Raw genomic sequence first — 6,000 nt, forward strand, 5'->3', positions numbered from 1 at the left:
GGGAAGAATCTGCAATCTCCACACAGACAGTACGCTGGACGGTGGAATTAAACCCAATTCCCTGGTGCTGTGAGGCAGCAGTGCTGACCACTTAGCCATTTATTCACAAGAGGATAGTAGCACACTGTACTACCGTGATTGTCTATACTCATTTTAAAGACAGCAGATGCTAAAATTGCCAGAGGCCTTTCCTCAGTGAGTTAATTATTAGTTTAACTGAAGCTTTGTATGACCAAATCATGGGCAGGGAAGGGGGCCAGAAGTCAAAATCTTAATTTCCTGTCTGGAGATGTAATAGAAGAACAGAGAAACAAATGTTTTAAGTTGGCTATAAGCTCTGCTGAGGAAGCAAGAAAGAATGTATCCTATATTCTACCAAAAAGGCTGCAGCTCTAGAACAACCCTAAGGTTAAGTGTGATCAGGGCTGAACAAGACAAAAAGAGTTACATAATTCATTAATTGAGACAATGTGACATAGTTTGATTTGCCCCATTTCCAAGGAAGATAGCAACTTAGAGTAAGTAAACTTTGCTGTAAACAATTCTCTTGTTCACTTACTATAAAAGAAAGCATTTTAACAACTTATACCTGGCTTTGTATTGTATAAGTTATAGCGTCGCTGGGTAGCGTAAAGAGTACTGAATATTTAAGTCCCTTAAACACTTCTTCACCTCATCGAATGTCTTCCTCTTTTGGACCAGAGCTGGGAAAAAGTCCTGGAATAACATGATCTTGGATCCTTTATAGAGCATGGCTTGGGGACCTTTTCCAAGATTTCTAGAGGCTTCTTTCAATGATCAGAAAGATTTACCTGAGGAGAGGTATACTTTAAATGATAAGTTAATGAGGCAAATGGTTCATTTTTACAAGTTCTAATCACATTGTCATTACTAACTAGATGTTGGGTGAACTTCTGATAGGAAAAGGAATCGGCCATGCAGTTCAAATCGACACCACTATTCAATGAGATAATAGCTGATCTGATAATCCTCAAATTTGTGCAGTATTTTGTCTCTGTTCCAATACTGAATAAAATCATTGCTGATCAGGTTGCGGCCTTAACTATTTTCCTGTGTGCATCTCATAATTCTTGACTTTCTAGTCTATAAACATTTAACTTGAATAAATTTCAAGACCCAGCATTCACTACAGACTGGAGAAGAGAATTTTACATTCTAGCAACCATCTGGGAAGAAGAAATTCATCTCATCTCTTTCTTCAAAGAGAGACTTCATATTCTTAAACTATGTCCCCTAGTTTGAGACTCCCCCACAAGATGAATCAAGCAATTATATCTTTTTCCAAATAAGGCATCCAAAACTGAATACGGATGTGGTCCTAACAATGACTTGTCCAAATGCACAAATACCTCTCTATTCTTGTATTCCATTCCCCTGACAATAAACAGGAAGATTCCATTTGCCTTACTAACCACTTGCAGTATCTGTATACTAACTTTCTGTGGCTCATGTACCAGATCCCTCTGTGTCACAAAGTCTCTCCATTTGAATAGTATTTCATACAACTGGATGCAAGGTTAGAGTGTTGCCATTTATAAAGAAAATTCCAAATAACATGTATGTTGTCACCTGTGCCACCAAAGTGCCTTCATGGTACTCTCTTCCTCTCTCTCCCACAATGTCTTAGTGTACTGCTTGGTTCCACAAGTGGATAGAGGGAGGTTTCTTTCCTGTGGAACTTTGTTCAGTTGACCACAGAGGTTTTTGTGGATGGGCCAGACATACCGAGGGTCACAAGTTAACCCACCATTGTATGAATATCCAAGATTTGCAGATGGACAGGAAAGTAGAGGTCAAAAGCCTAGCTACTACCTTGTGTCCTGAGTAAGGACTTCTGAGGGGACTATGTGTGGTTTTTTCCTGTGGCTGGGTGCCTCCTGGCACTGCCCTCTGTCCCTGTGAAGAAGGCACCTGGAGTGGGCATCATGATCCCAGTCACCACCCCATCATCCTAAGGACCAATAACTGGGGCGATGAAGTCTGGCTATGTGCGCCTCTCCAGCAGACCTTGAAGATGCATCTTTGAGGCCTCAGTACTTTTGTCCTCAGAGGTGCAATTGGTTGCTTTTGGGTGAGCTGACTGTTCCATCATGATGGGGTTAGACATGCAGTTAGTGGGGGGATCCAAGATGGTGGCGACCCAGCAAGTCTGACTCTACAGTGCTCCTCCCAAGACTTGGGCAAAGTCGGTCACCCACCCCCACGACACTCACCAAATCATTTAAAATAGCTGTTTAATTTAATTAGTTGTTTAGTATTGAATTTAAACAATTTAATCTTCAGTAAAAATGACTAAAGGGAAGGGAGCCCGCAGCTCTCAGCAAGCAGGAACCCCTCCCCCACCCTCTCCAGCTGCAGCTGAGGCATCCGCAGCCGCCCCGGGGGACTTACCTACAGTGGCGAGCCTTGTGGAAATCATCTCCAAACTGGATGCGAAGATCGACGCTTTTATTGAAGAATCCCCGAAGTCGATGGGACTCAGTCTCGGCCGCGCTGCAAAAGCACGACCGAGACATTAAGGAAATCGAGCGCCGAGTCGGCGGGGCGGAGCTAAAGGCCGCGACCTCCGAAACTACAGCACAATCGGCCGTGGATCAGATCCGGACTCTCAAACAGCGAGTCTGGACCTTAGAGAACCACATTAACGATCGAGGTCGTCGAAAAAATATTCGTTTGCTGGGCCTCCCGAACGGGAAGAGGAAGGCCAGCTTACAGCGTTTCTCGAACAGTGGCCACAGCTGTTAAATCTGGAGGTTGGATCAGGCCAGGTAAGGGTGGAATGGTCCTACCGGGTTGCAATACGCGGGCCCGGCTCGAACCAGTGCCCCGCCCGGTCCTGTTCCGGCTGCAGAGCTATAAGGAGAGGCAGATACTCCTAGAAGCCTCTAGAAATCTTGGAAAAGGTCCCCAAGCCATGCTCTATAAAGGATCCAAGATCATGTTATTCCAGGACTTTTTCCCAGCTCTGGTCCAAAAGAGGAAAGCATTCGATGAGGCGAAGAAGTGTTTAAGGGACTTAAATATTCAGTACTCCTTACACTACCCAGCGATGCTACGCTTTAACCATGAAGGATCCGTGTATAACTTCGGATCGCCGGAAAAGGCCAAGGAATGTTTGGACTCTCTTAGATAAATTGTAAGAGATAATTGATGTTGGTTTTCCAACCCCCCACTCCGGTTTATATCCCCCCTTTTTTTTACCTTACTGTTTAATATTATCTTGGGGGGTGGGGAGAGGGATTTATTTATTTGTTCTCTACTTAACGATTTTCTCCCCCACTTGTTTTTTTAAAATTATTCTATATATATGTATAGGCCGGGGGGTTTAGTTAATGTTGGTGGGGGGAGGTGGTTACCTTATTCTATTTTAACACTGCCTCTAGGAACGGGATTGTTTCCCCTTGTTATCTTGTATTATTATATTTAATTATTACTTGTTGAGGTTGTAATTTTATAGTTATATATGTTTATACATGGTATTAACATTACCAAATATATCCAGGTGGGGAGGTGGGGGTAGGGTGCTCACTGTTAACTCTAGCTCTGTAGTATATTTGAATTTTCCTCATCCTATTGAGGAGCGCCTGGGTCAAGGGTGGGGCACTGGTTGGGAGAGGATATGATGGACCTTTGGAAAGGAAGTGACACCCCCTGGGAACAAGGGGGAAAATCTCTATTTAAATACGTTTTATATTTTTTTTATTTAGAAAGTTTTTTATTATACTGTTGTGAGTGTATTAGAGAGCCTTTATTTTTATGAATTTTATATGCTCTATGCTCGGGATGTTCTGGATAGGGTTTCCCCTCCCAAGGGGTCTCGGATTTGCCCGGACAATTATGGTTGATCAGTCGGTTAAGTGGTGCATCTGGAATGTCAGGGGGAGTAATTCGCCAGTCCAAAGGAAGAAAATATTATCAAATCTCAAGAAAGAAAGAGTTGATATAGCTCTCCTACACACTTGTTGGATAAAGAACACTTGAAATTACGACAGGGTGGATTTGATCAGGCCTTTTTTTCTTCTTTTAGCTCAAAAAGCAGGGGAGTTGTTATTCTACGGAAGAATTTCCCTTTCAAAATCCTAAATCAGATAAAAGACGAATCTGGACGATATATTCTGATTAAAGCCCTTATAAATGGAGAGGAATATGGGATTTTAAATTTGTATTGCCCTCCGGCACATTCTTTAAATTTATAACGGAAGCCTTCTCAAAATTGATGGCTCTTGGTGCCCGTCATACAATTATAGGGGGAGACTTTAATTGTATTATGGATCCGGAAATAGATAGGATTCCCAAGAGTACTGCAGGAGTATCTCCCAGATCTAGACAATTGGTGGATCTGAACAAAGAATTAGGATTAGTAGATGTATGGAGATGTCTTCATCCACAGGGCAGAGATTTTTCTTTTTACTCCAGTCCACATAAATGTCATACCAGAATTGATATGTTTTTTTCCCCCTCGATTTTTAGAAATTCCATATCATCCTGTAAAATAGGTAGTATAGCAATTTCCGACCACGCTGCTGTATATATGGAAATCAAAGCGAGGAACAACGGGACATCCCCTCGGCATTGGCGTATGGACCCCTTCCTGATGAAAGATAATAAATTTGTAAAGTACTTCTCTCAAGAATTTAAAACTTTTTTAGAAATTAATTTAGGTACAGCTAGCAACCCGTCAATGATGTGGGAGACCATCAAAGCTTATGCGCGAGGTTTGATCATCTCATACTCAGCGATCCAGAAAAAAATTAAAGGGAGAACAACAGCGTCTGCTCGAAGCTCGCTTAAAAGCAGTTGAAACAGCGTACGCTGATAGACCTTCTATTATCAAATTGCAAAGGATTACGGCCCTTAGGACAGCTCTAAACACTACGCTTACCCAAACGGCTAAGAGGGAAATATTATTTGCAAAACAAAGGTTATATGAATTTGGCGATAAACCGGGTAGATACTTAGCATTTCTTGCAAAGTAAAAAAAGGCCCCTCAAACTATCACGTCTATCAAGGAAAGTATGGGTATTTTGACTCATGGTCATAAAAGGATTAATGCAATCTTTAGAAAATTTTATTCCGATTTATATAAATCACAGGATTGTGAAGACAGGACTAGGAGGATGCAATCATTTCTTAAAAAATTTGACCTTTCCGGACCTAACTCCGGAACAGGTATTGGTCTTAAATGCTCCCCTAACAGTCCAAGAAATACTTGACGCAATCAGGCAACTTCAGAGCAGTAAGGCACCTGGCCCAGATGGTTTTCAAGCTGAATTCTATAAAGAATTTACAGGAATATTGGCTGGTCCACTTATGGACATGTATAACTATGCATACAGTCAGGGCTGTCTCCTGCCTTCGTTGAAAGAGGCAAATATCTCTCTTATCCTTAAAAAAGGAAAGGACCCAGAAGATTGTGCATCATACAGACCAATATCCTTGCTAAACGTAGATTTTAAAATCCTTTCTAAAACGTTAGCATTGAAACTAGAAAGGGTATTGCCACATATCATAAAGGAGGATCCGACAGGGTTTATTAAGGGCCGTAGATCATCCAATAATAATAGAAGGGTTTTGAATATGATTCAAGCCTGCCATCAGGGAAAGATACCAGGAGTAGTAGTCTCATTAGACGCGGAAAAGGCATTCGATAGGGTTGAATGGTCATATTTGTTTTACCCATTGGAAAGGTTCAGCGTTGGAAAGGTGTTTACCAAATGGGTCTCAACATTGTATAGTGATCCCAAAGCAGTTGTGGTTACCAATGGATTAGGCTTGGATAGCTTCAGTGTGGGTAGGGGCTGCCGTCAGGGATGTCCTCTCTCGCCATTGTTATTCACGCTAATAATCGAACCACTAGCAGAAGCTGTACGGGCTGATCCTAATATAACGGCCCCAAGGATTGGTACAGGTAAACATAAAATTACCCTTTATGCAGATGATGTTCTTCTATTCCTCAGTAATCCTCTGATGTCCATGCCT

Source organism: Chiloscyllium plagiosum, unplaced genomic scaffold, assembly GCF_037043375.1.
Source record: "Chiloscyllium plagiosum isolate Xiang-an unplaced genomic scaffold, Cpla_swu_hap1 HiC_scaffold_6, whole genome shotgun sequence".
Taxonomy (NCBI): Eukaryota; Metazoa; Chordata; class Chondrichthyes; order Orectolobiformes; family Hemiscylliidae; genus Chiloscyllium; species Chiloscyllium plagiosum.